Raw genomic sequence first — 13872 nt, forward strand, 5'->3', positions numbered from 1 at the left:
TCTTATAAGCTCTTGATTCTTGAACCTACCCTTGGTAACAAAGAGCTATCGTGTTAGAGGTGACAGAAAGTGGTGAAATGATAAGTTTCGAACGAAAGCTGAATAAGAACTTTCAAGAGCCGAAATAAAAGTTTATTGCATCAAAAACAGATTTTATGACACACCACCTTTGTATGGAAATGAAGTGTGTCGAAGGCGTTTATAATGGAGTTTTATGCGATTCTTCAACCACACCATACTGCCGAATGAAAGTGCTGCCATTAACACCTTTTGCTAAAATTTATGGATATCGATAACAGAGTCCATTAAAATGAGTGGATTGTTATTGCTAATGTAATTCCATCTATAAGTCGTTCATTTGCAGTTAAAAATAGGAATGGGATACGAAATTCGAATCAATAATAACCTGGATCAACCTACTTATCCCAAGTTACCCAGTACATTCACTAATATCACACAAGTGCTCAACATTTGGTAATGCTTTTTCAACTACATAATGATGAAATAACCTCTAACAACATAATGTTGTCAATTCTTTGTAACCTATAAAATGTATAAAGTTATAGAAAAAATACAAAGTAGTATCATTTCCTCATTGATAATATGAATAGGGGCTTAAGAAAACGACAATGAGTTAGATGCAATGAGATACATGCAATGAGTTAGAAAAAATATTGTTACTTTTCGGGTACCTATATAATAGCATTATCGAATCCAATCCATACACTGCTTACATTGGATTACTGTATATTGAATTTACAATTTATTGAAAGTACACTAATTATCAAATACAAGAAGTGAAGTCGAAATGAATGAACAAGGAGAAAACTAGACATCTACGAATAACGAGAAAGAAAAGCCGTATGCCAGTCACAGATGTGCTCACTGCTCAGTGCTCAGTGCAGACTACACTAGAGAATAGTTCCAATATCGTTGAAGATAGAGAGAGATCCGAAGGGATGCAGTTTGAGTTAAGTTTATGGTTTTTAGATTATAATGTGAGTTTCACTTTGTTCTTGTGGTTATAGACAAGAGTTACTCATTCATTCATTTTAAATACCTCCATGTTTGGCTTCATTAGCCATATAAGAATAAAGTTTAAGAAAACAGTTTCACTTACTTCTGTGATAAATTATTCTTGCAAAATTTGATTTTTTGGAACGTTCAGTGATGGGATATCCAATAAAAAAATAAGAGAATTCCAAGATCTTTATTTTAGGATCGAATTTGGTGTGTGGTTGCGTATCCTAACCATACTGATCTCACGATATTTTTTTTCTGATTGCTGTATTGCTATTATGCCTTGTGCGTATCGTCGTCACAATACTGATTTCACCATTTTTTGTTTCTATTCCTGTTGAGAACTTTTCATTGCCGAAAAGCATGACATGTCTGTTGTAATAAATCGACGGCAGTAATAACTCGGTAACACCACTTAGGAAAGTTAGTGTCCGCAGCTATCATCAATATTCATTGGGCGTTTGAGTGTGTGGCAGCCACATGGCCAGCGGCCTGGCCGGCCATGCCAAGAGAAATCGACCAAGAGAAACCGATAGCCATTAAATTTTACGAATTGCGCGCATGAATTTGATGCAAGTGTGAGTTCATAATAAGGACGCCATCTCATCATTATCATCATCATCATTTAACTCAAAAAGGATGTTTAATTTTACACAAATTATTTATCTTTTTCAACTTGAAATTCATGAGTGAGTGAGTTTAGTTTTCATGAGTGAAGATCATAGATGTGTTTTGGACTCTCTCAGTCTGTAACAGTATGTAAGAAGGTAGAGGAGTTGGAACAAAAATAATAGGAGAGACAAAGGAAGAAAAATAATAGAGGGACATGAATAAGATAAGAGTGAGAGAGTAGAGCGAATCTGGGTGATTAAATTTGATAGAAGTCAGGAAGATGAACATAAAAGAAGAGTAGCCGATGACATAGCAAATGAAAGATAGATTGAAAACCGAGGAGAAGAATGGACAATGAGCAATATGCAACCAAAGGCAAAAACTCTGAAAAGATAATGAGAGATACAAGAAGAAGAGAGAGAGACTAAGGACTTTTTATGAAGAATATGAAAATGAGAATAAAACAGCAAGAAGAAGGTGGGGCAGAAAGAAGAGGGCGAAAATAGAGGGAACAGGAAATAGAAGACACCCAAGAAAATAGCGATGGAACAGAAGAATGGACAATTAGAAAACCCGTGAAATAAAATAGTTGAGGTGAGTAAGAGATAAGAAGGATGATATAGTGAAGTTGATAGAGATGCAAGCAGCATATACAGGTGTTCATGCTAAAATAGTTTGCTAACCAGCAAGCCTGCCCCCGGGGGCAATTTGGCAACAACGCCGATTACAGTAATTTCAAAATTTACAGCTCATGCGCATGCGTGCCACAATGCACCGCAGGTCATTAGAATATTTCAACTGTGTTGTACAGTATTCACAGTGGAGTGGAGTTTACCTCTCAACAAGAAATAATATATAGACATAATTGGTAAAAACATTGCAAATTATAATGTTACGAGGCCAATGAAAAACATCGAAATTTGAGATGAATATTTTCATTTTCTGATAAAGCAGAGAAAATACACTAGATTTATTAATTAGGAAACCTATAAAAAATTGATCATTCCTCACAAACATAGAGTTCAAGTAGATGATGGAAAAACTCAGAACTACCATACTATGTTACTAGAATCTAACATCTAAATGATTTCACAAGAAAGGACTAATCACGAAATAAGAATAAACACAATATAGGAAAAAACACATACTAATATTTGGAGTGAAATAAATTTTGAAACAATTCAAATTCAAATATTCGAATTGAAACTAGAAGAAGTTAAATCAATCCTATTCGAGTAAACGCGATCCATTTATCTTGTTGATCAATGGAAAAAGTCAATGTTGTCTGATATAAATATGAATAGTGAATGAAGATGGTCTTCAAGGATAGAATGATTCAATAGTGAATAGGCATGGATTACAAAGATAGAAACGAATTGAAATAAATAATGTGAGTCATGAGTTTGGGTAAACTGAGTCAGAAGGAAAATTATTTTGACTTGTGTAAAGACTGCAAGGACCAAGAAAACATTGATAAATAATGTTCTATTTAAATTCTCAATTGTCAGTCTACATTTCATGTCAATCACATAATAGGTTCTGAACCACCTCACCACACCTTTCCAAAGACCCCACTCATAAAAACATGGAAAAGTTCAATTGGTAGTAGCGACGGATAGTGGATGTGCAATACAATTCAGTTACATGAGCACTGTCATTCTGAGTTGCAGCAGATAGGATTAGAAGAGGATCTTTTTCCAATCCTCTTTGGAGAGAAAATGAACTAAATATTATTTTTCTATTCTCTCTGGTCGTGAGTTCCTGAGATACTTGAGAGACACTGAAGAGAAGTACTAATAGGTGAGACACTTTCTATTTTCATTGACAATTCCAGTGTCTGCACACGACTTGAATGAGAGGGAAAGAATACTGGGAAATGTAGATAAAATTTGGCGGAATCGCCCAATCCAATTCAAACTTGAAGTTGTTCAGCAGAATATTCAGCTTATAATCATTTCTGTGAACAGACCGCTCAAAGTGAAACTGGTTTTGCACAACTTGATTTCTAATGAAACTTCTTCCTAACTTAGTACTAAGCACTTAGGAGAGTGCCAAAATAAATGTACTGATAATATCATCGTTCCTATGCAGAAGTTTCACTCGAAAGCAACACGATGAGAATTTTATAGAAAAAATGCCGACCTGACGTAGTTTAGTTGGATGGAGCTAACCAGAGTGAATACTTTTATATTCTCTAGTTGCAACTTTATTCTCTAGACCGTTCATGGGCTCGATTTAATTTCTGTATTGCATCTTTCTGTGCCATCCAACTTCGTCCACAAGGAAGATGTACATTTATGTAGATGATAGATTAGCACACAACAGTGACAGTGAAATATGAACCCCATAAGTTCTTATTGGACTATTCCCATTCAGCGAGTATGAATAATCCCATTAAAACTCATAGGAATTATATTTTCACTTTTCACTGTCACAGTTGTATGCGAATTTCAGCTTCATACATTCTAAAAGAGGAATAAGCAGATTTTTAGTAGCTGTATTTTCATCTTCTCAAGTCGCACGTATCAATAGTAAAAATTTATCAATGATAATGTTAATAATTTGAAAAAGCAACATTAGAGTAGAGAACAAAGAGGATAATAAAAAAGGCAGAACTGCTAAATAGTGTGGAAGAGCTAGACGAACTTGACCTATTTCTACTGACCATGAACTTTAGTAATTGTCTCAAAGTTCCCAAATTAGAATTGAGACGGAATAAAAAAGGTTTCCCTGTCTTCAAAATTGGAACTCGACTTCCTTTGCATCTTCAAAAGGATAAATGGACTCAGTAATTTGTGTTTTAATTTTCTGCAATAATATTCTCTATCTAAGCAATTCGAAAAACTTTCTTTTCATTCGCAATACATATAAGCATATCAATAGGAAATTATATAAGCAGTTCATAGGAAAATTCTAAATAAATATTCATCCTTTATGACTTGACATAATTTTTTATAAATGTACCCTTCTAGTATCAAACGAAGCACTCACAAACTATCATTCAGGTTTCAACTTGTTGGCATGCATAATAGAGTACTGATACTCAAGTTCAAACCCACTTCTCTTATCTATTACTTTGAAGAGCTCATACACGATAATACGCAGCTAGCACTTTCTGACAGCAAAAGATTCACGGAAAGTTTTCATTCAATTTGCCAATTACTTTCTTCAATAATTGATCGCAAAATTTCCATTGACAAGCTGAAGGTGACTTTGTAATCCTGTATCCAAATTGAATTTAGATGTTTTTCAACCTTTGTTTCGATTTTTCATCTGGCATTCACAAGTTTAGTTTCAATACCAATTTAGGTCGAATCAACAGACGAGTGAATATTGTTAAAAGAATGCAGGGCTTCATTTGTAACATTAGTATACATTATTGGAGTTCTGTCTGGTGCATCTTAAAGATATTCATTGTAGATGAATATTTTTCCCAATCAATTAATCTTTTCCTTACAATTAGGCCTGATTCAAATGTATAATACAGTGCAGTAGTATGAGAATCAGTAGTAAAATTGATACAGGCTCATGTAAAATACATCCTATTATTAATAATAAACTATTATTATATTATTGATTTGGACTGTAGTATAAATTTGAGAAGGGACAGTTTTGGGCATAAGCATGTTGTGCCTTCTCACATAAGTGTATTAAAAGTACAAGACTAAATAAATAAATAATAAATTTATTTATAATAAAAAATATATAAAATGATGATTAAAATAATAGAAAAATAATATGATTGATAAATAAATAATATATTATAAATATATATATATTATAAATAATATATTATGATTGATAATTTCATTATCAATTTTATAGCATAACAAATTCAAATTGCTAAGGAAACCTAAATTCGTCAATTAACCAACCTAATTCCAACATTACCCGTTTCCAACTTAATCATACAATCTCTTGGATTTGTATTATTTTTGAAGGAATAAAAATTTAGTCTGAATCGAATACATTCATGACCAGTTACATACATTTACTGTCCTTCTAAGAGAGAAATAACATTAATCAAGAACTGTGTTATGTAACGACAAGCCACGTGGTATCACAGATTATACTAGAAGTGAAGACGAACTCTATGACCCCAGAAATGTCTCCCAAATCCCAATAGCAAGGTGAGGCACTTCCAACTTCCAAGGTCAACCACAACTTGAAAGTAGAAACACTTGACACTAACTATCGAAAAATTCAATTTATTAATGTGTTTGAATTTGGGAATTATTTCTAAATTACGTAACAAGAGGGATTTCTCCAGATTTAGGAACTTGTTGAAACTGAAATGATGATAGGATGCAATGAAATTTTATTAAAAATGTTATTGTTTTGAAAGTATATTATTCAATATTCTGTATTATATTGTTGATTATTATATTCAGGAAGTATAACAAATGCTGCGTCACAATAATGCAAAGGAAAAAGCCGGTTCTTTAAATTTTAGTTCATTACCGAACTAAGTTTATTATTACTACAGTATTAATAATACATTATTATACGTTAAATTATACAATTTCACAATCACATAATTTGTTTGATTGAATATACCAATATTCTACTGATGAGTGGACAGTGTAGGCCTACTCCATTGAGAAAACTAAGTAAATTGAAAATAGTGCCTACTCTAGGATTGGACTAATAAATTCTTCAATAGATGTACCTTCGATTTTCCAAAGTATTTTTTTTTAACTTAGTTCTGATATGGATTTTGTAAACAGTAGTTTTGAGTACTGAAATCAATATAATAGTTATTTTTATTACCAGATAAATTGGAATACAAAATACATTCTATTATTTCAAAGTTGATTAATTTGTCAGGAATTGATACTAAACATATGAATTAGAGAGTTACTATGAACTCGAATGATCAAATACAAGTAATATTACTGTGTATCTTATAGGAATACAATAAACACTACATGAAGAAGCTTATATCGATTGTTGACCATGATGTTATATAGATACGTATATTTAAAAAGTTACAAATTCTTCCTCCTAACAATAATATTATTGCCAATACTCAAGTACTAGTAGTTCTGTGACAGTAGACCTCGCGCAGATATAAACCGCAGCATCCTCTTATACTGTTTATCAGAGTAAATGCTGTCCGTATGTCGTGTCGGCGAGATATCGGTGTGAAAACGGCTAATGGCTGTTGGGGTTGGTGTATCAAAAATGCTAACGTCAAAAGCTAATCTCCTTTAAGACATACTGGCAACAGGACAGCCCGAGTTCAAAGCAGAGAAAGTTCGGGAGACGCTATGTTATTTTAGTTATTAATTGCATGCGTTATTGCACGCAATTAATAGTTGATTTCTTTATTTATTTATTCACAAGGGAGACAACGGGTTTCCCCAAATATTTCTCCTTAACAATAAAATTGTACAGATACAAATGAAAAAAGAAAATAATGATAAAAATAATACGAACTTATGCAATAATAAATAATACAAAGAACAAAAATACCACCTAATTCAAAAATGAAAAATACAAAGATTTCAAGACTTATGAAAAAAGTAGAAATAATACAAATTGAGAATTCAAAATTCCAAAACTTATAAAAAAAATTAAAGAATATAATAACAAATAATGAACAAAAATGTTATCAATAGAATAAATAACATTTATAACTGAACGACCTCCCAAACCATATTTACATCCACACTGATACACCAACTATTTATTTGATCAGGTCAAGCTTACACAAGATTTGAAACCCAGAAGAAACCCAGAAGACATCTAGGCGCCCAGACAAGATGTAGTGCGTGAAAATTGCATTCAATGAGGCATGCAATTTATAGTCTACACAGCTGCTGATTTTTTACCAAGTTACATTGAGATATTGAATTGCATGCGTTTTTTAATCCACTCGACAGCTGATTTATGATGAATAATTCGATAGTCTGATTTTTACTCTAATATTGGCGTATGAAAGAGGCTCCTTTTTCCTTTTATATTATCCTTGAAATGCAAAATTTCCAAAAACCTTGTATATACGTCGACGCGCAATTTAAAAAGGAACATACCTGCAAATATTTCAAAATCTATTACCGCGTTTCGCCGTAAATGCGCAACATATAAACATTTAAACATTAAGAGAAATGCCAAACCGTCAACTTGAATCTTAGACCTCACTTCGCTCGGTCAATAAGTAAATTTCTTCAAATTGAGATGTAAATAGGAATTCACCCATTTTATTTATTTTAGAAATAATTTTGTTTTAGTAACACTCGGCCCCTGCGCTCAGGTTTTTAACCTTTTCAGGGACTTTCCGTATTTAATAATAATACTTACTTTTAACTTATTTTCTTAAAATTGTCAATAGTATTTATATAATTATAGACATACATGTATGCATTATATGAAGGAAAATAAACTATTTTATTTGATAAGTTGATATAACTAGACATTCCATAAATTTAGGAATACTATGAATTGCTTTTCCTATTCCTGTATGATAATAATAATAATAATTCTTGCTGTCTGTTTCCTTTATTATAATATATGTCATAATAATCCAATATTTATGTCCTTTTTACATTACTTATAATCTCTTTACACAAATTACTAGTAAAAAACACATATATTGATCAAAAGATACTTTTGTATCTGTCTCTTCGACATTTATCATGGAAGTGTAATTTGATATTGCCAATAAATGACTTTATTCAATCATTTATAGTCTTGTTTTTCCAGTTGGTTATGACCATGTCCTATTAACCGATCTACCAGTTCTGTTATTAGAATGATTCTCCATGACGATTTTAACTTTCTTAAACATTATTACGCCATCCAAGTCTGGGGCTATTCAGTCCAGTAATATTCAGTTTTAAAAGTTACAGGCCAGAAAATAATCTTTTATGGAAATGGTGTAAGATTTTTTTTCTAAATAGCGAAGCCGGCCTCTAATTAGCTTTTTAACTTTAAAAGGAAGTATGGTGTTATTAATTGACGAGAACAACAGGGGAAAAGAACATTTCTTCGATTTCTTTGAAGATAAAAAACTGAAAAAATTCCGGAATATGTACGTTTGATTGGCAAAAATTATCTAACATCAATCAATTGATTAGCATCCATCCAAGAAGAGATGTAATAGAACAAGATCAAAGTAATTGATTAAATAATGAAACATCTTAGAAACAGATTTTTTTTAAATTATCTTTTGTAGGTAAAAAGGAGTGAAGAATCCATAAAATTTCAATTGGAATATTATTCAGACAATTGCTACGATATGATGTTAATGCATCCTCACACATATATTAATTAGGAAGTAATGTCTCTCTTGTTTCTCTCTCTAATTGTTGTGTGATTATTCGCCTAGAAGTTGAGTATCTCAAAATGAAGACGAATTCATATAAAATAATAATTCAGTGATAATCCATGCTAAGCGTGACGAATTATCAATCTTCCATCTTTTTTTTTGCACCACTTTCTTTTTATTTTGTTTTAATGTATATTGTTGTTGTTGTTGTTTGCATGTATTCTTTTTGTTAATCTCTGTATTAAATTTGTATGTGTGTGTAAATGTATTACATTATTTTTCAAGATTGATAAAAAAAATTGAGTTCACCTATAGCTTTAGGTAGTTTCCGAACCACCGGGAAGATTTTCAAACTTATAAATGGAGTTTAGAGGAGTTCGGCTCTTGAAGAGTAGAAGAGTTCACACTTACAACAGGATTATCAGGCGCCAGGAAAAGCAGGTATACCATGCGTATTTAAAAAACATTTACAATATGACCAAAAGTAAGTTACATTCTCAGACTATTCTTCTAAAACTATCATGTAGCACCCCACTATAGAGACTTGACCTGCACTACATGTATAACGTATAGCACGTGTAGTGCAAAGTAGGCTATCTATCAAATTTATGATCGAAATTGGAATTATATCAAAAATTTAAAGATAATTTAAACTCAACCAACATCCTACTCTAACTGTAATCCAGTACCCAGTATTGTTGGGTATCCCAATTGAATTCTATATCGATGTCAACTTGGCAGCAAACTTCAAATTTCTAAATTGAACTCGATTTGCTGGCGAATTTTGGCAAAGTTGTGCTACACCTGTTTGTCGGCCGCACGGAGTTCAGCGACCAGATACCACAACACAGGCAGAGCGCAGCAATACTACAAGATGGGATACGGCCACTGCCAACTCAACAGCATTCGCAAATAAATGAGCAATAGATCCCACTCATTACAGTCGCCGGCAGTCTCTTTGACACGCAAATTGGACCCATGCGTGGGATTAGATTAGCAGGCGAACAGGAAGACACACAACTAGAGCAATCGTTGAAATACATTCGGATCAGTTGAGATGAGATCAGAGATGTGAGTTGTGGATTGGTTTAGTTTGTGAGTTGTGACTTACGTGCCACATATGTGGATTAGAGTTTACAGACTACAAGGTGACAGGTGTGATGAATGTATTATTTTGAATCAGCTATATTTTAGAAAACATACAATGAAGTAAAACTTAAAAAAATACGATAATGAGTAATTGCAACTACTTAGAATTGATATAATAAAAATAGGTATATATTTAGCATGGAAAGTGCAATGTTATACGAACAGTAATAAATTCAACACCACCCTGAAGACAGAAGTTGATTTATCAATAGTATAAAATGTTTAAATATTGAAAAGAACTCTTGCAACCGAGAACCCAGGTGATATGAAAAGGGTCATCGTTGAGATTATCACCTAATGAATTGATGATAATTCAGAGAACCAGGTTCTTATAAGAGAGAAGAGACTAATCTTTATACAAGTGGAGAAACTGGACTGGATATTTGTGTTTGGACAGTTCAGAGTTCATTATTGAGTTTTGGATTCAGTTTCAGGTGCTAATGATTGGAGAAGATTTCATTTGAAATTGCATTCTGTTTCTGTGGCAATCCAAAAAAGTGGCAAATTAGAATCGTAGGAGAGGGTATTCATTTTCGAAAATTAGAAACATCGTATCAAAAAGCAGTTCTACAAACAATAAAATGTACCGTTGCTGGAGAGCTTCCTATTGATAGTTGAGATCTGCGTTGGACGATCCATGCCTCAGCACTCAAGGTCATATCAATTTGCCGGTATTTTTAGATATTCATAACCCGGAATGGATGCAGGCAGGTCAGCCATTGTATACAAGTAGTATATAATAGTATACAAGTATTTGGTATACAAGTAGTCGGAGCCGATGATACATGCACACGGGCGCACGCGTACACACTCACACACACACACACACATGCAACAATGGATAAGCCCTATGTTGTCCTGAACGCGCGCACTTCTCATTGATCATGACTTTGGCTGGCCTACACACATCACACGTCTTCTTGATAAGTGTCAATCTACGCAAGAGCTACTACTGTTCTCCCGATTCAAGCTTTAAATGCTATCATGTCGAGAGCTCGATACTCAAGAGTCAAGCGATTGTGGGAGTCAAGGAAATCAAGTGAATGAGAACTCATATAATCCAGAACAGAGTTCATCGCTGAAGAGAAAAACTCCAATAATTATAAAAACCAAACTAAGGAATATTGAAACTGAACCCTTTTTAGTTTCCATGAGTAAATAATTCTGCAAACCCTAATCTAAATAGAAAAATAATAAATACTGTAGATATTTATGGGAAGGGAGGCAGTTAACTGTTGCAGCAATTTTGCAGAAAATTGCTGAGGCAGGCAAAGATAGTCTTTTTTTTTAAAGTGTAGCTTTTTGCAGCGAATATGGCAAATATACTCATTCCAACTCTATTATTTTCAATTTTGTGCATTTTGGCACAGCGTTATATTTCAAAAATCTGCGGCAGTTAACTACCTGCTCCGGATAGTTATCACTGCCCTACTAAATGCTTAGAATTTATTCATTATGAACTTTAATAAGCATTTAATCATTATTATCAACTTTAATATGAATTCAATTGAAGGAGAGCAAAATTTCAATTCATTGAATTATGTTTGAATCCATAGAACAAGGAATAATATTGATACGAAATAAAAAAGCATTAGTATAATTTTGATGATGCCAGCTATGCTTAAATACAGTATTTGTATTTTCAAACCGTTAAGATGTACAGAAAGAATTACAAATTACTAGATACTAGAATGATTGGGGATGAATAATTGGGAATTGATTAATGAATTCAACAGGTCATGTCAATGATAACAAATATAAGGAACTCAAGGATCGAAGACTGATGACAAGTGCACTATTATTGATGAGATACGAGTGAACTAATGAAGGTGAAAACACAGTTTTGTTAACTAGGGACATGTTATGTAATGTGGCTCATTAATCACCTCTAAACTTTCACATTCAACGTTAAGAAGCCGAATCTGTTATGAAATACTTCAATGTATTGAAAAGGTTGAAGTATAAAGGTTTTAGTTTTACAAAGTATATGTTATTTTTGTACAATTGAATTGAGATCAAAAGCAAAACGAGCTTCAATTGAAGTATCCGTAAGTACATGAGAGAATAGAGTGAATAGTATTGTTCAACAATCAATATTATGAAATATAACTAGTGCGACGAAAATATTTGACGAAACAAAATCATTCAGGTTAAATATAAGTAATTTGGTTGAAAAATGTCTCTTTGTTCTTTCTAGGGAATACCTTTTTCTCATTGGCTTCCCCTCAGTTCTATAATACTGTAATAATTGTATAGTTTTTATTGGTGGGGATTCCCTGACGGAAGTTCCACCTCGCCTGAATATCTAATTTTAGTCTCGTATGAATAATATATAATTTGAGTCGGGACCGACAGCTTAACGTGCCGATCCGATAACACAGGAGTGTCCTAGCTAAAAACGTTTGTTTATATCCGGGTTTCTCATCATTAAAATCCATGAAAATATTGCTCTCCCATCAATGTCCAAATACCATACTCTGCTATGAAGATCTCTATCATATTTTCTCTGCTTGAGAATATCTTTCGATTTGTAAAAAGCATTAATAATAAGAATGGACATTCGAATAACAATTACATAAGTATGATGGTGCATTATGCATTCCCTTACTATATTCAATGTCCCTTTATAGTAAATATGACAAATATTTTCAAAATAGGAATATATTATTGTCTATTTTCGCTAGGGCTACTCATGAATAGCAATAAAAATCCAAGTATCCTTTTTTAAAATTGTTTACTTACGACATGTTTCGGCCATGATGTCATTATCAAGTAATTGGAAAAATAAATAAAATTATCAGCTTGCAATAAAAAAAATACTATTTATTTAATGTCCTTTTATTTATTTTCTCAATTACTTGATAATAAATAAAAAAAATAATCAGAAATAAGAAGCTTGGAATAGTATTTATTTAATGTCCTTTTATATATTTTTTTCAATTACTTGATAAAGGCATCATGGCCGAAAAATGTCGTAATTTAACAGTTTTAAAAAGGGTTCTTGAATTTTCATTTTCTATTTCTAGTTAGGAATATATTATTATGCTTGGAAGCCCTTTGATTCCACCCCCCCCCCAAATTTCTCACAAAAATTAAGCTTTGATAAATAGCAAGATTCGTCATTGAACTGTTCATAAAGAACCGGGAGCGAGACATGCTCAAAGTCAATTCTACAGGCTCAATGGTAGTAATTGGCGACTGAATTGAATCCTTGACTGACAATTTAAAAGCTATAAAATCGGAGCGCATGTATGCACAAGCAGACATCATCCTCAACTAGAGAAAAGCAGACAAAACAGATTGTGACGCAGACCCATGACCCACCAATCAGGTTGGCCAGCCCATCACCCATCATAAACCAATCAGGCCGCAACGCCAAACACTTCTGGTCGACTAATTAATGACACTGTTTGAGCCAAAATCTTGCCTAAATAGAATTTATGACTGCTTAAACGATGACAAGTTGGTGCCGAGCACACTGGGAAACAAATCATTATAGGGAGAGTAAGAAATTCAATGGTAAAATCTCGCTTATTCAATATGCAAACGTTCATTATTATGTATAGGGCCTACGTTCATAAATGTATTAATCAACTCATAAAGTGATTATTCTCCAAGTAGAGATCGTGTTGGAAAACTATAAAATAGGTAACTGGGCTAGCGGGCAAGGGGAAGCTTGACCATTGTCATTTGAAGATAATTAAAAAAAAAAAAAACAATTTTGAGTTGACTATTATAGTCACTACTGTACTCCCGTCCTCTAAAATGTTTGTACTGATTTTTTACATAACATAATAATATACTAATTCTTACAATGAATT

General features: G+C 32.8%; 1 protein-coding gene across 3 annotated transcripts in view; it reads right to left on the minus strand.

Moving 5' to 3' along the window:
• The window catches only part of LOC111048384 (cGMP-dependent protein kinase, isozyme 2 forms cD4/T1/T3A/T3B), a 205891-nt gene that overhangs the window by 171577 nt on the left and 20442 nt on the right, over positions 1-13872 (minus strand). The window lies entirely within an intron of this gene.

This window comes from Nilaparvata lugens, chromosome 1, assembly GCF_014356525.2.
Source record: "Nilaparvata lugens isolate BPH chromosome 1, ASM1435652v1, whole genome shotgun sequence".
NCBI lineage: Eukaryota > Metazoa > Arthropoda > Insecta > Hemiptera > Delphacidae > Nilaparvata > Nilaparvata lugens.